Source organism: Moschus berezovskii, chromosome 11 (genome assembly GCF_049115385.1).
Source record: "Moschus berezovskii isolate FMDL1 chromosome 11, NW_MosBer_1.0, whole genome shotgun sequence".
Taxonomy (NCBI): Eukaryota; Metazoa; Chordata; class Mammalia; order Artiodactyla; family Moschidae; genus Moschus; species Moschus berezovskii.
The window spans coordinates 41,386,143-41,410,732 of NC_142470.1; positions in this window are offsets into that span (position 1 = coordinate 41,386,143).

Consider the following 24,590-nt stretch of genomic DNA (forward strand, 5'->3'; position numbering starts at 1 on the left):
AACTGCAATACTTTGGCCACCTCATGCGACGAGTTGACTCACTGGAAAAGACTCTGATGCTGGGAAAGGTTGGGGGCGGGAGGAGAAGGGGACGACGGAGAATGAGATGGCTGGATGGCATCACCGACTCTGTGGACATGGGTTTGAGTGAACTCCGGGAGTTGGTGATGGACAGGGAGGCCTGGCGTGCTGTGATTCATGGGGTCGCAAAGAGTCGGACACGACTGAGCCACTGAACTGAACTGAACTGAATTAACTTAAAAGCTTTCTGAATAGAGTTTTATATGTGTGAATATAAGAATTTAGAAGTCCCATTTTAGCTAATAAGTGTATTCAAAAGTCAGCAAAATTGAGTTTCATATGCTATAGGTTTGAATAATAATAATAATAGTTTTAATAGATGACATTTATGTAGCGCTTATGATGTGCCAGTACTTTATTTTATTTGAAATTCAAACACATGTTTGAGGTTGGCATGATTAAATCTTGTTTTTATAGGAAAACCTCAGGCTTCCATGGGCTAGAATATGTTGTCCAGGCTCACAGGGGTAGTCAGGGTCCAAGTGAGGACCTGAAGTCCAGTCAGCCTGATTCCCGAGCCCCAGCTCCTTGTTCTTCAAGCTAATTTTCAACACTAAGCAATGAAGCATGCGGGAGGCTGCATTTTGTGATGGGATTAATTCAGGGCTGGATCTTGGATAACAAGGTTTTCAGTCCTGGAAGTCCTGTAGGATTGTCCTTCAACATCTTCAGATCTCATTCGTCCAATGTGTTGAGGGTCGGGTGGTGGATAAATAAATATTCAAGGTCTTCTCCAGTTTTAGTCAATGATTCTCAGAAGCAGCAAAGCCTCTTTGACGTTCACCAAGCATTACATATGGCATGTGTCAGGAGCTGTGAAAATTTTATTTAATCCACTATGTTTATTTTCTTCAACATAAAGGTGAAATATTTTTACATTTTCCCAATGCATTTCTCAGTAATAACATAGCCAGTAAAAATATTTTTGTTCGTGTAGAGCAGTGCTTTTATATCTTAGCCAGAGAAAAAGCACACTATTATATACTGGTGGAGGGGGAAAAAAGACTCATTTGTTATCAAGAAAGAGTGGAAATATAGCAATTATTATACTGGCCTTTCCCTAATTTGACTTAAATTAGTGACTTTAAGTTATCAGAGGTTATGAAATATACAGTATGTGCACATAGGAGACAAAAATATTGCTTGCTCGTACCTACGTTTATGACATTAATCTATCTCTCAATGATCTAATATAAAATAAACCATTTGAAAGCAATTTCACTGAAATACTTTCAGAAATGTTGAAATGAAAATATTAATCTTTTGGAAGTGTCATGTTGGATGGTTTTTTTTTTTTTTTTTTAATCCCAGGAAGATGGGTTAGGGAATGCTGAGAATAAAGAAACAGCCAAGAAGATACAAAACCAAGAGGTAAAAATGTCACCCGCAAACCGAAAGTGCTGCTTTCATTTTACCTCCCTCATTTCTTCCCTCCCTCTCCTTTTCTCTGCCTTCTTCCTTTCTTCCTGACATCCCAACTTCTACAAATAAGCACCATAGCATGGTGCTCCTATGCTAAACAAGGTATCGTGCCAGGTACCTACAGACAGGGAACAAAGCAAGACCAATCACATGGAATCTGGGCACCAGAGATTTTCCAGAGAGATGGGTCAGTTTCCTTGGAGGGAGTCAGAGTGTGATGATAGGCTGAAGGGTCGTACTTAGTCCACTCGTGGATACTTGCATGTTCAACAGGTCCTTTTAATTTTTGCTGCCTTTTGAGCATGCCACTCCTTCATATTGTAGCATACTTTCTTAGTATACTTTCTCCTTAACCATAAATAAATAAGTAAGCTAATTTTAATCTTTTAGGCTAATTGAAATGCTTTATATGTTCATAATTAAAGCCAATATAGAAAAAGATTTATTTGGAGCTGGGAGTCAGATACATTTTTCCCTCTCTGATACAGAGGTGTATTCCATACCTACCTATGCAGATCCTTTGCAAGAGGAACGAAGGACAGTTCTACCTCAAAGATGATGAAAATTCTTCAATATCTTGTCACTTAACCTAAAATATAAACTAGTTTACTCTCTATGGTCCACAATGGCCTGGCCTTTCTCTACCTCTGCTTCATCTGTTTCCTTTCTGTACTTTTAATATACCATGGTCTTTTCCAGTTACCTCAGTGTTGATTTCCCATGCTACCATTCTATTCCCGTCTCTGTCTTGTATTTTTTGCCTTCTTGTTTATTGTCTGTCTTCTACACAAAATGTGAGTTCCATGAGGGACTTTGTCTCTTTTGTCTGCTACTACATCCAGCACTGGTGTCTGGGACATATCTCCTGAATATATTAATGAATGAACAAGTGGATAGGCATTCTCATTTGAAACAGAGAAAAAAAAAAAAAACTAGGATAGATAATGTGTTAAGGGCATGAATTTGACATGACACATCTTGGGTTCAAATCGCAGGTTTATCCCTTACAAACTGAGTGGACCTTGAGGAAAAGTACTTAACTTCTCTGTGTTTTACTTTCTAGAGAATGAAAGTTATACTGGTACCTACCATGAGGTATGTTGTGATTATCAAACAGAGTGACACATCTAAAGTACTTTGATCAGAAAATGCTAAAGAATGGTAAAGGAAGTCTCATACTCAAGAATTTGAGAAATGGCATCAGTCATAAGGATTCACATTGCCAGTGTAAGTTTGGAGGTAGGGTGTCCCATTACTCTTTGCTTGATCCAGTGTGTGAACCTAAGAACCAGCAGCCACAGATGGAGCTGCAAGGACCACATGGTAGGCCAGCACATTCGAAATGCACAGGGCCCTCTTTTAGCTTTACTGATGGAAATGATGGGAGGCCATTCACACACAGGTGCAGTGTGGAGTTGGCTGTCACTGACAGTATTTCACTAATAGTTCAGGGGAAAACAATGGTGAGATAAATCAGCCAATGCCTACTGCTCGACTGCCAGCCCCCACAGCATTAGGATTTGCTAGGCAGAAATGACAAACGTTGACATTTTTTCGACTCTACACTGGAATTTGACTCAGAATCAAGGTTTGTAACAGACTGAGAGTGATTCATCAGTTCATCTTTGCAGACAGAGGAGCAGTCTCTTGTTTCCTTGGAAACTTGAACCTGAGCGTATGTGGCTCGGAGTACAAACCCTCATGTTTTCCATTGAGCAGATATAGGGTGAGTTTCTCACGAGAGATTCAATATGCTATCTTAAGCAGAAGAATCAAGACTAGGAGAGAATTGCCATATTAAAATCAGATACCACAGACATGGCTGGATCTCACAAGATGCAATAATTCGAAGTAAGAGAGACAAGAACTCTCATAATTTGGCCCTTTTGGGGTTAGCAATTTCTTTCATTTGCATCATTTATTTTTCTGAATTGAAAAGTTGAATATACTTCTTCAAATATCCCTTTGAATACATTTAGAATGTTTGATGTTTACACCACTTACTCTTTGGGGATCTTCACCAGCTAAAGTCAAGCACTAAGCTGCTATTTCTGCATAGCAGCATGTGAAGAACTAGGTAAATTAACAATTGTCCTGGAATATTTATGATGTACATGAGGTAATCCTAACCTTTTTAGAGGAATTCTTAAAAGTAGGATGATCCTTTGTTCCTGAAATGTTCCCAGTGCTTCTTCCAACTTGGAGCTTCGGAATGCCTCGAACTTGACATTTGCCCTTAGCACGTTTAAAAGTGTGTTAGTCACTCAGTCGTGTCCGACTCTGTGCAACCCCATGGACTGTCGCCTGTCAGGTTCCTCTGTCCTTGGAATTTTCCAGGCAAGAATACTGGAATGGGTTGCCATTTCCTTCTCCAATAGCACGTTTAAAATGCCTACTATTTCCTGCTACTACTAATCACCCCTTTTGGGTCATACTGGATCTTCTCTGTACCTCCTTTCAAATTTTCATGTTTTCCCCATTGTAAATGAGGAAATGGATGATCTGAGAAGTTAATTTGCCTGCGGCCACAGCATTTTTTAAATGATGAGAAGTAGAACACAGGTCTATCTGAGTTCAAAACCTGTACCTGTTTCTATACACCTACTTTATCTACTATGATATAGCTGAATAGAAAGATAGAGTGCTCTGTTTAATAAGTTTTTTTCTTTCATTAATAAAACAGTACAGATATACCATTCATAATTTACAAACAGTTCAAATATTAGAAGGGGGCAAGTGAGTGGCAATGAAGTAGGTATCAACTCAGAGTGGGGAAAACACTAATTTTACAGGAGTAAGAGTCAGGGCCACCACAAATTGTATGGATATCATGTGAAGTTGTGTGCCCCTTTCATGGGGCCTATAATTAGAAACCTAAGGACCACATGTCCTTAGGACCACAGCGTAGAGCTGAAGAGGTTTCTGCTTTTTTGTGAAAGATGATTTTGAAGCTCCCTAGCAGTTTTGAGACTGAATTTGGACAACAGAGACCCAAAGTGAGTAAGATTTACTCTTTGTTGATTCAGAAGGTACTTCACGTACCATCAAGTACACTTTTCAGTGTCTCATGAACATCACTGTGACCATCAATCACGAATGCTGAGATGAGAGGAAATATTGGATTTCTGGCTAAAAGAAAAAATCAGATAAATTTTTGAATCCTCAATTTTTTAAAGCTATCACTAGGACCCAAAGTTCCTTCTAGATCAGAAGTCTGCAAACTTTCTCATAAAGTTAGTAAATATATAAACTCTGTAAACCATATGGTCTGTCTCAACTACTTGACTCTGCCACTATAGGGTGAAAGTGGCCATAGGTAATGTGTAATGGGCATACTGAGAATACTTTTATTTATAAAACCGTTTAGTAATCCAGATTTATAATTTTCCAACCCCTGCTCTAGATTAAACATCTCCAAATTATCCTACATGTTTTCTTTACTAGTGGCTATACAAAAGTCAGATCATGAAACCTAGTCCCAATGGTTTAAGATCACCTAAGAATCTTTATCTCTTGATTTCCATCAGAGATATTATGATCAAAGATAATCCAATGTCAATTGGTTTCTTAGAAAAGACAGTTAATAGAATAAGTGTATTTGAAAGTGAGTTCCAACATTAAAAAGAAATACTTGGAGAAAAAAGAACAAAGTGCTCAGAATGGCCTTTGGGAAATTAACTAGGGCCATAAATTATGCTAAAATAATCTCCAAGGATTTAGCTGACACATAGCCAATGTTCAATATGATAGCTGTGGCCAAAAATTATTTGTGAAATTAACTACAAATAAATTTAGAGGAAATTGTAATTTTTTCCTTTAGTTATTTAAGTGGTAAGAAACCCATCAAAATAATGACAAATGGTACAATCTGTCTTTGTTCCATGGAAATGATGTTCAAATAATACACTGCTTGAGCACCACTATCTAATTACCTAGGCACTATAGTGGCAAATAGTTTAGAAATGTTGAAGTAGTTATTGATAAAACACATGGAAAATGTGAATATTCTTCAAATTTCTGACAGCACAGATGGACACTAGACTCTTTGGTTTAAATGGAGAGCGTGTGACTTCTTTCAATTGCTTGAAGCTTCCTCTGAACTCTGCACATTTTTAGGTTTATCAAATGAGCATAAGAATCATTCAGGGTCTTTCTGTGAAACATCATTCATTCCCTGGATCTAGAATATTGTAAACTAGTTTTTATTTTTTCCTTTTTAAAGAAAGAAAACCTGCTATTGACTCACTTGTGATTAAAAATACTGAAGGTATGAAGAAGGCATGCTTATCTCACTCAGGCATTTCTACAGAGAGAAGGTTTTTGGGGTGGGAATGTCTTTGGAGCTGCTACGTATGAATCGTAGAAACCTACATTTATTGTGTGACTTCTCAGCCTTGTTTTCTTCAAGTATAGAATGAGGTTAATATGTAAGTCAAAGTCTATTGTGAGGATGAAAGGATACAACATATGGGAAAGTATTATGCTACCTGCTAAGTTGCTCGGTTGTGTCTGACTCTTTACAACCCCATGAACTGTATCCTGCCAGGTTCCTCTGTCCATGGAATCTGCCAGGCAAGAATACTGGAGTGGGTTATCACTTCCTCCTCCAGGGGATCTTGCTGAACCAAGGATCGAACCAGCGACTCTCGCTGCATTGGCAGGCAGTTTACCATTAAGCTACCTGGGAAGCCCATGGAGTTTCTAGTCTACAAAATAGATAAAGTATGATTGTTATTGGGGCTTCCCTTGTGGATCCGAGGTTAAAGAGTCTGCCTGGAATGCAGGAGACCCAGGTTGGATCCCTGGGTTGGGAAGATCCCCTGGAGAAGGAAATGGCAACCTATACTTAGGCAACACAAAAATTATGAATTCAACAGCCAATTCTTTTCTCTAAAGTAAAGATCTGCTTTAGCAGATTTTTTCTTGGGTCAAAATATTTAATGAAGTAGCCAAGTGCCAAGGTAGCCACAATTGTCATATTAATAAGGATGGCTCTATTTGGAAATCTTAAAAGGAAATAGGTGATTACTTTCTGGGCTGAGCACATGGGTGCTTTACCCACTGACATCCTGTCCAGAGGGATTTACTGGTTTAATCTTGGACTATTCCTTTCAGTGATTACTTTGAAAAACGTTTCCCGCAAGTAGTTAAGTTTGTGATTCTGTTTGTGCAAAATACCTTGTGTCTATTTCCTAATGAGAGAAAAGTCAAGTTGACAGGTCCGGGTGGGTGAGGCTCTGAATATCCTTCTATTTTTTTTTGTGTGTGTTAATCTTTCAAGTGCAACAAATCTGGAGTTATTCAAATCACCATGTTTACCTGAAAGCTTGTATTTAGTTAATTAAGACTGGCAAAGTTATTTAGTTAACAAAGCAGCAAAAATATATATTATTATATGTATGAATAGTATGTGATATATTATAATATATACACATATTACATAAGAATTAAGTGACTTGACTCAATTTGAAAGAAAAATTCCAAAATCTTCTTGCTTAAATATGAATTTCTCCACAGACATTTTTTCCTTTTGCAGTCTTTCTCTGAACAACCCACAGATTTTTGTTTTGTCTTCCTGCTTACATTCAACTCTTCAGTAACTAAAAATCCACAAACCATACAGTTTATTGTTAATAAATTATGATTCCTTCTGTTGTTAGTTTTACATTATAAAGAGAACTAATGCATGTGACATACTGATAAAGTGTTTGCTTGAATTTTCTTTCATATTTCTTAAAGCACTATGGGGAGTAAATATTATTGTTGTTTTAAAGATGAGGAAGCTAAATATTAGGGAGTAAAACTGATTAAGGGTGTACCTTTAATGAATGATATAACTACTATTCCAGCATAAGGCAGTTTGATATGAAAACTCAAATTTTAATATGTCTCTCACAAGCTATTGCTGGAATTGAGGAATTTAAAAATTATAGATGAGAATTAGGAGCCTGGTAGGCTACAGTCCATGGAGGTCACAAAGAGTTGGACATGACTAAGCGACTGAGTGAGCGAGTTAGATGATAATTATATCTTGATATTAATATATTTTATATATAAATATCATATATATATCAATAATGCGTTACATATGTACTGCTGCTGCTGCTGCTAAGTCACTTCAGTTGTGTCCGACTCTATGTGACCCCATAGACGGAAGCCCACCAGGCTCCCCCTTCCCTGGGATTCTCCAGGCAAGAACACTGGAGTGGGTTGCCATTTCCTTCTCCAATGTGTGAAAGTGAAAAGTGAAAGTGAAGTCGCTCAGTCATGTCGCCTACCGACATATGTACTATATTATATATATTTATAATATGTTATGCATCCATGTAATATTATATATGTGTAGCTGTATCTATAATATATAACTATGTATTATATGCATACACATATACATATACATTTCATTTGCATATAAATGAAATTTTCCAAGTCATTGCAAATTCAGTGTGGAACTTAAATGGTCACTTACATGTGCATTTCTACAAAGGAATCTTCAATGAAAGCCATTAAATAGGATGCAATTTGTAAGCCTTTCATTAAATAATGATTCTCAGCTGGATTTCTGAAAAGGGGATATTAATGTCACCATATGTAACTATCATTGCAAGAAATTAGTGTTGCTGATTTACTCTTGAATCAATCATTTTAAGCTATGAATTAGACTCTGCTGATACATCTCTATGCTAGACAACTTAGCACAAATTGCAGGCTGAAAGCATCCATGTTCAGAGTATAATTTTTGTGAAATACCTAGTAGTTCAGATTTCTCAGATTTGGTAGGAAATGAGCAAATCCATATGTACAAAGTCAAAATGCTGCCACTCAAAGTCCAGTGGCTAATTGCTGATTTCTAATGTGGATGATCTTAGGTATGGTTAGGCAGCATGTCAAGCTTCCGATGCCAACTCCAAGGTTGGTTTCTGGATATGGGAGCTGGAATGAGTTGGGATGTGGGTGCAGTTGCTATGATTAAAATCTCTGAAGTCTTAATTTAGTGGCCAAGTTTAAAAAATGCTTTGAGGCATTTTGGGTTATCTTGGAGACAGTATCATCAGGCAAGTTCTACAGCATTTTCTCCAAGTTTGAATTTGCTGTTGCCCATGCTTATTTTATTAGTCACAAGAAGCTGTTTTAATAACAAAGATTAAGTCATCATCCAATGACAATCAGAGTTTTAGCTAAAGGAGATAAGGAGAGAACAAGCAGAAGGATTCTAAATAGAACTAGATAAGACATGTCTGCTGGTAGAGACAATGTGCCAAGAAGCTCTGCTTAGGAAGTCATACAGATTTGTGGCCCCTGCAATTTCTGAAATGTTCACTGTAGGCAGAACTCTATGGAACCAACATCATGATTGTAGTTGATTATTAATTCTCTTAATTTTCTTTTATTCCGTAATAGCTCCCCTCTCCCACTTTTAATTTGAGTAACCAATAATTTTTTTATTCTGAGAAATGGATTGGTTGATTGTTTCCTTGTGGTGTCACTGAACTGATTTTGCTATCACCTATATTTCTTGAACAGTAATGAGATCTAGACATTACATAGGATTATGATTGAAATTTGTGGTCAAAACAAATTCATAAGCATTGCTATGTCATTCCTATTGCATCATAGCCAGAAGCACATAGTACCTGGTTAATCAATCAGTACTTCCCATGTAGCATCAGCCTCATCCACCCATTATAACATTTCCCATTAACCTTTTACTTAATGGTTTTGGCAGCAATTGATGAAGGCTACCTTGATCGGTTATTTCCTTGGGAGGTACAAGAGTCTTTTTGAATGAAGAGTTTTCCAACTAAAAGGAGAAAGTGAGGTGGGTCGTGACCCCAGGAAATAACCAAAGGCACCAGACATGAAGAGTACAACAGAACAGAACAACTGAATTGTAAGATTCAAATGAACAGGCTTGTAAAATATTTTCAACATCCTCAAGTGCATTTTACAAACATATTTCCCAATGCTAAACATTAAGAAATCTCTCTGTATGGTGGAGCAGCAAAAGCCTCAACACAAACTAACTCAATTGAAATAAAAGCTCAAGAATAGAATAGCCTTCTTCTTTGTGCTTTTTGCTGTATCTTCTGGTGATAACTTGGTATTTCAGTCTCACTCAAGATTCAAGTAAACTCCAAGGAAGCTAACACGGTGACTGCTATATTTCTTTTTATGAATGTTGTACACATAATTCTTCCAGGGTAAATATTTAGTCAAAACCAAACAAATTATAGAGGCCAAATTATCTTGCTGTTTCTTAGTATATTTATCCCATAATAGCAGCCACCAATATAGGTGGTTGGTTTCAATGTCTGCAAAAGTAAACAACTACTGCCAAAAATAAAACAAAGCCAAATAGGTTTAGGATCTGTTTTTCATCCATACCTCTCTCTGCCTTTCTCAATGGGGGTTCCTCACCTGTCCCACAGAAAACAGAGTGATTTGTGTGTCTATTTTCTCAATTATCCCAAGGATGGATGGTTCATAACTAAGAACACCCTGGATGCACAGGGAGAGGGTAATTCATTACTTAAAATGGATGCCTAAAGGTGTTAGGCCTTAATTATCCTGTGGGAACATGATTATGAAAAGCTGATTTGTTAGCCTGAAAGATCCTTGAAAACGTTTCTTGTTCATCTTTGTCTTCACCCTGTTTCCTATCTCAGCACCTGGCCCATAGTAAGTAATCCAATAACACTGGACATTCATGAAATACATGTTTGCTAGGTCTAGATACATGGTCTGGGTGGTCTTACTCCTCAAAACTTGCTCTTTTGTAAGAAACATGAAAATAATGTTGACATTTCCTATTGCTCTACTTTCCAGACATTTATATTTCCCCTTTATTTAAAATTTTCTTTAAAGAACTTATTTTTGTTCAACAGATTTTATAGCTTTTCTTCTGTTTTTTTTTTTATCTTGAATAACTAAATAAAACAACTCAAACAACTTATTTTCCACGTAATTGTAGGAAACCCTGCCCCTGAGTAATTTTCTGATTCTTAGTAGGTGCTTCAGTTCAGTTCAGTTCAGTTCAATCACTCAGTCATGTCTGACTCTGTGACCCCATGAATCACAGCACGCCAGGCCTCCCTGTCCATCACCAACTCCCGGAGTTCACTCAAACTCATGTCCACAGAGTCGGTGATGCCATCCAGCCATCTCATTCTCTGTCGTCCCCTTCTCCTCCTGCCCCCAACCTTTCCCAGCATCAGAGTCTTTTCCAGTGAGTCAACTCGTCGCATGAGGTGGTCAAAGTATTAGAGTTTCAGCTTTAGCATCAGTCCTTCCAATGAACACCCAGGATTGATGTACTTTAGAATGGACTGGTTGGATCTCTTTGCAGTATAAGGGACTCTCAAGAGTCTTCTCCAACACCACAGTTCAAAAGCATCAATTCTTCGGCGATCAGCTTTCTTCACAGTCCAACTCTCACATCCATACATGACCACGGGAAAAACCATTGCCTTGACTAGATGGACCTTTGTTGGCAAAGTAATGTCTCTGCTTTTTAATATACTATCTAGGTTGGTCATAACTTTCCTTCCAAGGAGTAAGCGTCTTTTAATTTCATGCCTGCAATCAGCATCCACAGTGATTTTGGACCCCAAAAATTTAGCTGCCCCATTCATTGTCTGTCAGTCCCCATCTTGGGTTGCTATCCAAAGCTGCTCTGTTGTTGCCACTTGTTCTCCATTCAGCACCTGGGGAGGCCATGGCCTTTGTCCTTCCTCCCTCCTCCCTGAATATAGACACAGTCCCTATCTCTAGTCCCCATATTGCAAGAGTAATATTAGGTTGCATGGTTAAGCAACTTTGCTCACAATTTGGGGAAATGACAAAAGCCACACAACACAAACAGCCCTGGAACACACGCTGCTGGTCTTGAAGTCTGTTGATTATGCTCCATCACAGATCATTGGTCATTTCTCTGCTTAGATCTAGGTCTTCTGTCACATTTCTCGGTCTATACCTTCACCTTTGTTGGAGTCTCCTTTCCCCTTTTCTCTCTTTTCTGGTCTAGACCCTTAGCTCTTCCTCACAGACTGGACTACATTCTGTTTACGTTGCTGGTTGCTTCCCACTGCCCTTGGCTTTACTTTTAGATTCGAATTTAAGCCTTGGCTTTGAAAACCAAAAGAGCCCATTAAAGGGTTTTCCCAAGTAAAAACAAATCATTCTCCATTTGATATATTCTGCTTTATACTTTTAGAGTGTGCCATAATGTACTTGTCTTACCCTGGGTTTCCCCTGGGGAATAGAACCTGAGACAGACTTTTTTTTGAAAGTGGTTCCAGGGGAATAAGCAATGTGACTGGGAGGGTAAAATAATTCAAGTGTGCCTTATTGAGCAGGCCATCAATGTAGTTAACAAGTTTGATTCTGTGGGCACATTCTTAGGAGCTGTGCGGACATGTTCCAGAATTGTCCCAAAGAATGAAAATGGAAAGCCTTTTAGCCTCTGACACTTCCAAAGCACATAAAAGATATTTACATGTGTGTCAACCCAGTGTCACAGTGTCAGAGGACCTCTTGTGCATATGCCATATGGCTGAGAGAGACACATTGCATTTTATCCCCGTGTAAGACTGGCTGCCACCACTGCAGCTGGGGTAAAAGATGAACTGAAACCACTGAAGGTGGTATCCCCAAGTTGTTAAATATAAAATCCAGCACCAGACAAAGACTCAGGATTACTGGGTTTGTAATACCATGCTGTTTCATTGCTGACTGTGTAAACTTGGACATATCCCTTGTCTGAGCTTACATTTCCTCAAAAATACCTATATCAGAGGATAATTGAAGTTTGGAGATAATTTGATAAAACAGAAAACAGTAGAATCAAGCAGATAATAAGCATCCAAACTGGAGTCACTATTATTATAATGCATAAACTTAATTTTAAGTATTGGTTGTTGAGGGATCACCCAAACTGAACTCCAGCAATATTGATAAAATTATTTCTGTGGTGGTAGGCAAACAAATTTCCTTGGGAGGGGATGCTGCTTCTCACTGTGGGAGGTAGGTTCCTATACATGAATTTTTTTTTTTTTCATGAATTAAGTGTAGTTGCTCTGTTGACTTGAAAGCATGGGGGCAAATGCACTGCAGACATGGCAGCATCCATAGGCATCCCTAATATGCAGCAACATTAATGCCATAGTGAACAGGCACACTTTGGGCTGTAAAGGAAGGAAGCTTGAGGAGTAATGTAGTAATGACACTTCCTGGGCTTCCCAGGTGCCGCTAGTGGTAAAAAACCCACCTGCCAATGCAGGAGAGCTAAGAATCTATGGGTTTGATCCCTGGATTGGGAAGATCCCCTGGAGGAGAGCATGGCAACCCACTCCAGTATTCTCGCCTGGAGAATCCCATGAACAGAGGAGCCTGGTGAGCTAACAATGATCCTTCTTAAAGGTGAAAACCTACCCAGAAAAGCCAACAACCACCCAAGGCTGGAGGCTTTTTCACTTCAGAGCAACATGGTTGCCACACTCTCTCATGGATATTTGCGAACATTTTAGCAATGGAACAAAGGGATTTGGCTGAAGTTTCAAACTGAATTTTGAAAAGATAATTGGTAACAAATGTGATGAAACCATCACTGGAGGAATGTAACAAATGTGATGAAACCATCCCTGAAGTTTGTCTAGACATGTCCAGAAAAAATGCCCATGTAGAGATACCTGGGCAAATTCAGATTTGTTCCTCAAAATGTTATCATGAGGCATAAATGTAGCTGCCACATCAAGGTGAGGCATATCACCAAATACTGCAAAGACTTTTCTCTTGTCAGAAATTCCAGGAAAAAAGCAAAATGATAAAAAAAAGTACCATTTTAAAAGAGAAAGAAATAAAAGAAAATAGTTTCTAAGAATTATTGTGTATTAAAAATATTGGAAATTATTTTTGCTGCAGTAACTAAGAACAACAGTAATTCAGACTCCTAATGCCTATGAATGCAAAACAAAATTAAACAAACAAACAAACATCAAGAATAAACATTTGTCAATGTGCTTAGGTTTGACTGAAATTACACCCTTTACCAAATAGGATAGTTGGTATTTTTGTCAATGGTCACAGCAAGATGCCTGTGGCCATTTCTGTCACTAGATAAAAACACCACGCTAAAAGCTGTTTGGATGATTCTGGAGCCGATTGAGTTATTTGGGATTTGCCTGGGCTAGTTTATGTCATTACATAATTCTTTTTTTTATGTGATTCTCTATTAAATTTATTTAAGGAGGTCTGTGTCCACTGAAGAAGGAAATGGCAACCCACTCCAGTGTTCTTGCCTGGAGAATCCCAGGGACAGGGGAGCCTGGTGGGCTTCCGTCTGTGGGGTCACACAGAGTCGGACACGACTGAAGTGACTCAGCAGCAGCAGCAGTGTCCACTGAGTTGACACACACTGACACCATATATTTATAAAACATTTGTAAACTAAAGATTCTTTAATATTTGTCAATCTCCTGTTGATATGCTTTGATATTTCAATTTGAGGTGTGTGGGTGTACATATGCAATTATATGTACATCTCTGGTTGAACATATAAACAGAAAAATACCAGGAGGTCATCTCATCTGCGAGATATTATTTCAGTGGAATCTGAAGTCAGGTTTTTCCTTTTCTGCTCTTAATGCTCTTCTTCAGCCACTAATACTCAGAATTCCGTTTGCAGTGATTCATCTGGCTTGCGTTAGTCCTCTTTAATTCCCCTAAAAGAGGTTGTGCCTGAAGTCACATCAGACACTGAGAGTCTGTGATGTTAGAATGTTTAGTTTGAGGGAGGTGAGTAGCTTGTGAGGGCACTAGGCACCTAGAGAACAGGGGTAGAGTTACCACTGAAGGATCGTAGGTGGTAAAGGACACATAAAGGAGAGACCGGAAGGATGTAAGACCTGGTGTCCCCACAGTGGGCCCTCTATCTGACTCTCAGTTCAGTTCAGTTCAGTTCAGTCGCTCAGTCGTGTCTGACTCTTTGCAACCCCATGAATCACAGCACGCCAGGCCTCCCTGTCCATCACCAACTCCCGGAGTTCACTCAAACTCATGTCCATCGAGTCGGTGATGCCATCCAGCCATCTCATTCTCTGTCGTCCCCTTCTCCTCCAGCCCCCAACCTTTCCCAGCATCAGAGTCTTTTCCAGTGTGTCAACTTGTCTCATGAGGTGGCCAAAGTATTGCAGTTTCAGCTTTAGCATCAGTTCTTCCAATGAATATCCAGGATTGATCTCCTTTAGAATGGACTGGTTGGATCTCCTTGCAGTCCAAGGGACACTCGAGAGTCTTCTCCAGCAAATTAGAAACTATGAGATTAATGAAGCTTTCAAGTTTCCTCACATAAAGTATGTCCTACCCTCAACAGCTGGGCTTCCCAGGCCGCTCAAGTGGTAAAGAATTTGCCTGCCAATGCAGGAGACTCAGGTTCAATCCCTGGGCTGGGAAGATCTCCCGGAGAAGAAAATGGCAACCCCTTCCGTTGACTGGGAAATCCCATGGAGAGAGGATCCTGGTGGTCTATAGTCCCTGGGGTCATAAAGAGTTGGACATGCCTTAGCAACTAAACAGCAACAAACCTCAACAGCCATAGAGGAAAGGGGAAGGCAAATACCACCCTTTGAAGGATGATGAGATGGGAGCTGGAGGAAATCCTGTATGGGATTGAAAGGGGAAAGGGGACTGAAAGGGGAAATAAAGGAAAGCTCTTCTGGTTCTCAGAGACTATGGAGAGAAGGACAGAGGTAGGTAGGAGCTAGTGTGAGTTTCCTAAAGAATTTGATGGGGCAGAAGGCTAGACAAGGCACCACCAGGTGTCTTGTTAGCACCAGAGGCTGGGTATCCTTAGAACACTGAATATGAAACATATTAAAATCAGCCAGTTCCCACCAATCATAGAACTAGACCCTGCTGGAGATGACAGCCCAAGGGCCAGATGAAGATCCACCATGAGGCACTGCACCCCTACACCAATTAGGGAAGGACATGAGCAAGGGAAGAAACAGCTGTCACAGGAGGGTTGAACTGCTAACATTAGAAGAAACAGGGTGGAGCAGTGGTCGCTGTTTGAGAGCAGGAGCAGGGTGGTGAGTTTAAGTCAGTTATAGGAAAAAAAAGATGCTACAATTTTCTAGCATACCTGGATAATTTTATGATGGCTACAACAACTTTTAAAGAAAGTATGTATTTGAGGGGATCTTGTCCATGCAATATTAAAAAGCAGAGACATTACTTTGCCAACAAAGGTCCGTCTAGTCAAGGCTATGGTTTATACCGTGGTCATGTATGGATGTGAGAGTTGGACTGTGAAGAAAGCTGATCGCCGAAGAATAGATGCTTTTGAACTGTGGTGCTGGAGAAGACTCTTGAGAGTCCCTTGGACTGCAGGGAGATCCAACCAGTCCATTCTAGAGGAGATCAATCCTGGGTGTTCATAGGAAGGACTGATGCTAAAGCTGAAACTCCAATACTTTGGCCACCTCATGCGTTGAGTTGACTCACTGGAAAAGAGTCTGATGCTAGGAAGAATTGGGGGTGGGAGGAGAAGGGGACGACAGAGAATGAGATGGCTGGATGGCATCACCGACTCTGTGAACATGAGTTTGAGTGAACTCCGGGAGTTGGTGATGGACAGGGAGGCCTGGCATGCTGTGATTCATGGGGTCGCAAAGAGTCAGACACGACTGAGCGACTGAACTGAACTGAACTGAACTGTCCATGCAATACCGAAATCAGACTGATTATATTCTTTGCAGCCAAAGATGGAGAAGCTCTATACAGCCAGCAAAATCAAGACTGGGAGCTGACTGTGGCTCAGATCATGAACTCCTTATTGGCAAATTCAGACTGAAAGAAAGTAGGGAAAACCACTAGACCACTCAGGTATGACCTAAATCAAATCCCTTATAATTAAGGATTTGGAAGTGACAAATAGATTCAAGAGATTAGATCTGATAGACAGAGTACCTGAAGAACTATGGACGGAGGTTTGTGACATCGTACAGGAGGCAGTGATCAAGACCATCCCCAAGAAAAAGAAATGCAAAAAGGCAAAATGGTAGTCTGAGGAGGCCTTACAAATAGCTGAGAAAAGAAGTAAAGCTAAAGGCAAAGGAGAAAAGGAAAGATTCACTATTTGAATGCAAAGTTCTAAAGAATAGCAAGGAAAGATAAGAAAGCCTTCCTCAGTGATCAGTGCAATAGAGGAAAACAATAGAATGGGAAAGACTAGAGATCTCTTCAAGAAAATTAGAAATACCAAGAGAACATTTCATGCAAAGATGGGGACAATTAAGGACAGAAATGGTATGGACCTAATGGAAGCAAAAGATATTAAGGAGAGGTGGTAAGAATACACAGAACTATACAAAAAAGATCTTCATAACCCAGATAACCACGATGATGTGATCACTAACCTAGAGCCAGACATCCTGGAACCCAAAGTCAAGTGGGCCTTAGGAAGCATCACTATGAACAAAGCCAGTGGAGGTGATGGAATTTCAGTTGAGCTATTTCAAATTCTAAAAGATGATGCTGTGAAAGTGCTGCACTCAATGTGCTAGCAAATTTGGAAAACTCAGCAGTGGCCACCAGACTGGAAAAGGTCAGTTTTCATTCCAATCCCAAAGATAGGCAATGCCAAAGAATGCTCAAACTACTGCACAATTGTACTCATCTCACATGCTGGTGAAGTAATGCTCAAAATTCTCCAAGCTAGGCTTCAACAGTGTGTGAACCGTGAGCTTCCATATGTTCAAGCTTCATTTAGAAAAGGCAGAGGAACCAGAGATCAAATTGCCAACATCTGTTAGATCATCAAAAAAGCAAGAGAGTTCCAGAAAAACATCTACTTCTGCTTCATTGACTATGCCAAAGCCTTTGACTGTGTGGATGAAAACAAACTGTGGAAAATTCTTAAAGAGATAGGAATACTAGACCACTTGACCTTCCTCCTGAGATATCTGTATGCAGGTCAAGAAGCAACAATTAGAACTGGACATGGAACAATAGACTGGTTCCAAATCAGAAAAGGAGTACGTCAAGGCTGTATACTGTAACCCTGCTTATTTAACTTACATGTAGAGTACATCATGCAAAATGCCAGGCTGATTGAAGCACAAGCTGGAATCAAGATTGCCAGGAGAAATATCAATAACCTCAGATATGCAGATGTCACCACCCTTATGGCAGAAAGTGAAGAACTGAAGAGCCTCTTGATAAAAGTGAAAGAGGAGAGTGAAAAAGTTGGCTTAAAGCTCAACATTCAGAAAACTAAGATCATGGCATCCAGTCCCATCCCTTCATGGCAAATAGATGGTTAAACAATGGAAACAGTGAGATATTGGAGCTCCAAAATCACTGCAGATGGTGACTGCAGCCATGAAATTAAAAGACATTTGCTCCTTGGAAGAAAAGTTATGACCAACCTAGATAGCATATTAAAAAGCAGAGACATTACTTTGCCAACAAATGTTCGTCTAGTCAAAGCTATGGTTTTTCCAGACTCTTGAGAGTCCCTTGGACTGCAAGGAGATCCAACCAGTCAATCCTGAAGGAAATCATTCCTGACTATTCATTGGAAGGACTGATGCTGAAGCTGAAATTCTAACAATTTGGCCACCTGATGGGAAGAACTGACTTATTTAAAAAGACCCTGATGCTGAGAATGATTGAAGTTGGGAGGAGAACGGTATGAGAGAGGATAAGATGGTTGGATGGCATCACTAACTCAGTGGACATGAAGCCTGGTGTGCTGCAGTCCACAGGGTTGCAAAGAGTCAAACATGACTGAGCGACTGAAATGAACTGAACTGAATTGTCCATGCCATGGTATATGGTTTCTAATGGGTAGGTTTTTTCCATATCTTTAGTCTAGGAGAAAATTATTATGCTTTTTTTCTTATCATTATTGGAATTATTTCTTTCAGTAATAGGAATAATAAATCAGCTTAACGTGATCAGTTTCTCTCCTCAGCAGGACTTGAAATTTTGTGAGGTTGATGAGAAGGTCTTGTTCTTGATGATTATGCAGGATCTTTGGTGGCTAAGTTTCAGTTCAGTTCAGCTCAGTTCAGTCGCTCAGTCATGTCCGACTCTCTGCGACCCCATGAATCACAGCACGCCAGGCCTCCCTGTCCATCACCAACTCCCGGAGTTCACTCAAACTCATGTCCACAGAGTCGGTGATGCCATCCAGCCATCTCATTCTCTGTTGTCCCCTTCTCCTCCCGCCCCCAACCTTTCCCAACATCAGAGTCTTTTCCAGTGAGTCAACTCGTCGCATGAGGTGGCCAAAATATTGGAGTTTCAGCTTTAGCATCAGTCCTTCCAATGAACACCCAGGATTGATCTCCTTTAGAATGGACTGGTTGGATCTCCTTGCAGTCCAAGGGACTCTCAAGAGTCTTCTCCAATGGAGTTTCAGTAGCAGATCCAAATTGTTAGATTTTACTTAAAATAATGAATATCTATCAAGAAACTACTGCCAGAAACTTGAGATACTTACAGCTTTTCGATACTCGTAATTCTGATGATGAAGCCAGTCCTCTAACTCAGTGTGTTGGTGTCATTGCCTAGTTTGTAGGTGAAACCAAGATGGCAGCAATCTTCTGAATAGGTTCTTTGATGGGCAACTCAGGCTGCCTGTCTTTAATGGCTGTGACTTGGGTGTTTGGTAGTGGGTGGCAAAAAAAGTTATTCGAGATGTCACATTATACAAAGTAATAATGACTTTTTAAAAAGGTGTGAATTGAAACGAAAGGGCTGAAACTCTGAATTTTCAAGACAAGCCCTGCAATATAAATAATCAAAATATCATTTGGCTTCAGTGTGAGTCCTAATTCTAAACAGCTTACACATTTTCAAGTCAGAGTTACAGGAAAAACATGGATAGCTAAATAAACAGAGTGAGTGCATGATTAATGTTTAAAATAGTAAACACTTCACATTTGTAGCATTCCTTTAACAGATTGGGCTGGGAGACCTTGTTTTCATTCCTGCTTTGCAATCTGTGTTTTATTTATTTATTCTCTTTATGTTGAATTCCCTCTCTTTTAATTTACCTTTCATCTTAATTTACTCTAGGGGGCCAAGTGAAAATGTCTAAAATAAGTGAAAAACCTTAAACAATTAGAAAATTTAAGACGGAGCCATAATCAACTCTAAGAAGGTAACTGCCTTTTTCAGCAGGATGAATTGTGGGCAATAAAAAGATACCATTAGTAGCTATTTTCTTTAGACTTTTAAAGACTCATAAAGCCACATTTTATATTTCTAACAAAGACATAAAGTTATCCAGGAAAGTTTGGAGGCTAAGAAGAAGTGTGTGTTTTTTTTTTTTTCACCTATTAAGAGTAATTTGTAAATATAAGATTAGTGAGGGGCTCTGAAGAGGATTTCACTTCACAGACTGCAACAGACCTGGTCAGGATGTGTGCATTATGGTGTAACATTGTGAATGAACCAAAATTCAATCACTGACCCAGTAGAAAATAAATGAGATGTGATCCCTGTGGCTTTTTAAACAGTATTTTTTTTTAAAGATGCTCTAGAAACTATTCAAAGTTAATGCTTGAATCAGAGTGAACCTTAGATTGGCTCCAGCTAGAGATACTAATCTGCTTTGTGAGTGGAAAGAATAAAAGATCCCACATAAGAAGAGTTAGTGGCCATGACTGGGTCAATAAACTCAAATGCTGAGCATGGAGGTACATGTTTTGAAATGTTAGCCACTGCCACCCAATGGAAGAAGATGATCCTGCCAATGTATTTGTGATAGGATCCACATCTTGCTTATTCAAAATAATTTCCCTGGGTGGAAATCTGGATCCCTTCCAGAGATGAGATGTGCTTACAACCCAAATACAGGCAACTGTCATTCATGAGAGAATTACCATGGGATGGTCCAGGTATACTTATTCTGTGCATCTTGCTGTTCCTTCCTTTGTTCAGAGATAAGCTTTTCTGGGATACAACCAAATGTACTGCTGTATTGCACATCATCCTTTCTAGTCAAAGATTTGCTTTGGAGGGGTCATTTGGAAAATATCAGTTCAGGATCTAGCATTTCATCACTTTCCTATACAAACGATAAAGTCAATTTTAATTCCTAGAAATCAACAGCCCATTAAAAAAATAAATCTGCTTGTCCACAGACAGAGCTATTCTGAGTCTATCACTTTCTCACTAGGGCAGTACTCATAGAGGATCATTTGGGCTTGGGGTTAATCTCCTCCCTGGTGTGTCTTTGGGATGCATCCAGAGGGTGCTTCAGAAGTAATTTGCATGGAAAACTATCAAGAAGATAAACGGATCTAATGTGAACGACTTCAGTCTTCTTTGTGGCTGTCTTTTCATGCTGCTGTATTTAAAACAAAAAATCCCAGCTACTTGGCATGAAGCAGATCATGTCATGAGGAGTACTAAATTTTTGTACGCACCATCTGAAGGATATTGTGCTGATATTGTGTTTAGACAACTTGAAAAGTCCCTGGGCTGCAGCCTGCAGGCTCCTCTGTCCATGGGATTTTCCAGGCAAGGATATTGGAATGGGTTGCTATTCCCTTCTCCAGGGGATCTTCCCAACCCATGTGTCTTGCTTCTCCTGCATTGGCAGGCAGATTCTTTACCACTGAGACACCAGGGAAACCCTTAGAGCGCTACTGATCCACGAATTCTAAAATATAGCACTGAAGATGGGTATTCCATAGAACTGGTCTGAAAGGCATGCCATACCTTTCCCTCTTCTTACATTCTTATGAGTATTTATTGAGTACCTAATTTAGGCAAGCATAATAAACTGTGGAAAATTCTGAAAGAGATGGGAATACCAGACCACCTGACCTGCCTCTTGAGAAACCTGTATGCAGGTCAGGAAGCAACAGTTAGAACTGTACATGGAACAACAGACTGGTTCCAAATAGGAAAAGGAGTACGTCAAGGTTGTATATTGTCACCTTGCTTATTTAACTTATATGCAGAGTACATCATGAGGAATGCTGGGCTGGAAGAAGCACAAGCTGGAATCAAGATTGCTGGGAGAATTATCAGTAACCTCAGATATGCAGATGACACTACCCTTATGGCAGAAAGTGAAGAGGAACTCAAAAGCCTCTTGATGAAAGTGAAAGAGGAAAGTGAAAAGGTTGGCTTGAAGCTCAACATTCAGAAAACAAAGATCATGGCATCAGGTCCCATCACTTCATGGGAAATAGATGGAAAAACAGTGGAAACAGTGTCAGACTTTATTTTTGGGGGCTCCAAAATCACTGCAGATGGTGTCTGCAGCCATGGAATTAAAAGACACTTACTCCTTGGAAGGAAAGTTATGACCAACCTAGATAGCATATTAAAAAGCAGAGACATTTCTTTACCAACAAAGGTCCGTCTAGTCAAGGCTATGGTTTTTCCCGTGGTCATGTATGGATGTGAGAGTTGGACTGTGAAGAAAACTGATCACTGAAGAATTGATGCTTTTGAACTGTGGTGTTGGAGAAGACTCTTGAGAGTCCCTTGGGCTGCAAGGAGATCCAACCAGTCCATTCTAAAGGACATCAATCCTGGGTGTTCATTGGAAGGACTGATGCTAAAGCTGAAACTCCAATACTTTGGCCACCTCATGTGACGAGTTGACTCACTGGTAAGACTCTGATGCTGGGAGGGATTGGAGGCGGGAGGAGAAGGGGACGACAGAGAATGAGATGGCTGAATGGCATCACTGACTCTGTGGACATGAGTTTGAGTGAGCTCCGGGAGTTGGTGATGGACAGGGAGGCCTGGTGTGCTGTGATTCATGGGGTTGTGGAGAGTCGGACACGACTGAGCGACTGAACTGAACTGAAATAACTTCTTGGAGACTTTACAGTCTAGGATGAGTCCAGACAAGTAAAGACCAAACTATGAAGAACAAGGCACAGTGGAATGATATGAAGGCTACTGAATAAGGAATGAACATGCTGCTGTAGAACTATCTTTTAGGAGAAATTCTTCTAGGAAGATACATTTTACCTTTTACCTTCTAGATAATTTTCCATTCAAATTATTTCTGAAGCCCCTCTGGATGCATCCCAAAGACTCACCACAGGGGAGAGTAACCCCAAACCCAAATGATCCTCCATGGGTACTGCTCTAGCTGGAAAGTGACAGACTCAGAGTAGCTCTGTCTGTGGACAAGCGAACTTATTTTTTTAATGGGCTGTTGATTTCTAAGAATTAAAATTGACTTTATCATTTATACAGGAAAATGATGAAATGCTAGATCCTGAACTGATATTTTCCAAATGACCCCTCCAAAGCAAATCTTTGACTAGAAAGGATGATGTGCAATACAGCAGTACCTTTGGTTGTATCCCAGAAAAGCATGTCTCTGACCAAAGGAAGAAACAACAAAATGCACAGAATAAGTATGACTTTTATATATACAAAGAGAGTAAAAGGTATGCAAGACAAGTTGGGAGAATATAGCACATTTGAAATGTAGAGAGAAGAGAAGGCATCATAGAAGATCGACTTGCAATGTGATTAGGGACTAAACCATTGAGGAATACAAATATTCACTTAACAAACACTTTCCTCATGCTGACGATGTGCCATACATGCAATACAACTTAATGAAGTCAGTGGTAATATGTTCCTCATTTTACGGATGAGAAACCTGAGGCTCAGAGAGGTTAACTAATGATGCATGGTCCACAGCCAGCAAGTGCCAGAGTCAGGATTCACTCTCAGGCTTTCCAGCTCCAGCATCTGCTCACATTGGCAAGAGTTGAGTCTTGGGACTTTGTGTGTGTTATGTGTATGTGTTAGCCCTTCAGTTGTGTCTGACCCTGTGACCCCATGGACCATAGCCTGCTAGGCTCCTCTGTCCATGGAATTCTCCAGGCAAGAATACTGGAGTGGGTTGCCATTTCCTTCTCCAGGAGATCTTGACCCAGGGATTGAAATCGTGTCTCCTGCATTACAGGCAGATTTTTTACTGTCTGAGTCACTACCATGGTCTTTATTCAATGAAGAGTCTTTGGCAGCTTTTGAAGAGGTTAATGATATAAAATAAGCAGTAGGAAGGTCATTCTAGCAACAGAATGACAGTTATATTAGAAATTACTAACACCAACACAGAGATCTTAAGCAGACAGTAATTTTACATTTATTGAAGCCATTTGTGTTCAAGGCGATGTGCTGGGTGTTTTCTATATATACACCAAATCTCCTCACCTTTTGCTTAGGTAAAAAGAGACCATGTTCAAGAGAATAACTCCTATGTTGCCAACTTTTATCCCTAACTGCTGTTTCAAGAACTCATCCCTTCCCTTCCCCCCTGCCTCAATCTTCAAGTCCTTCCGAGGTCTCTAGGGAAACTTTCACATGTGCTTGGGAAAAACCTGTCATCTGCTATTCAAGGGTTGTCCAACAGAACTTTCTGCAATGATGTCACTAAAACTGAGGACCTGAGTTTGCAATTTTTATTCATTCTGATTTACATAGCTACATGTGGCTATTGGTACTATAAATTGGATAGTGTAGTGCAAGTTGATGTTTCCTGGGCATTTTGCTGGTTCCTGCTTCTCCTACTAGGTGTTTTTTGGGGGATTCTCTTTCTCTGAGGATGGCAACTTCCTCCACTGGGGACATCCCATCCTCCTATACCACTGTTTGTTCCAGGACCACTGCCAACTCTCACCTTAACCCACTCCTTCCACCAGGCAAGGCCACTGCTCCTGCCACTTCCTCACAGTGCTGCTATGGAACTGAGGACAACAGATCTCCAGAGTACAAATCATGACCCAGCATGTGGTAGAAATTTTAGAGAAACAACCCTTTGATTTTTACTTTTAGTTATTTACGACAGTCACTTAAGATAATAGAATGACAAACACCAATGTGTTAGCGTTACTCCTCTCACCTTATTGCTTTAACCTAGGTTTGGCTAACTGTGGCCTGTCCAAATCCAGCTTGTATAGCCAGTTTTTGTATAGCCAACTTACTAAGATGATTTGTACATCTTACATGGTTGAAAAAAAAACAAAAGAAGAATCATACTTTATGCCCTTTGAAAACTATGTGAAATTCATATTTCATTGTCCATAAAC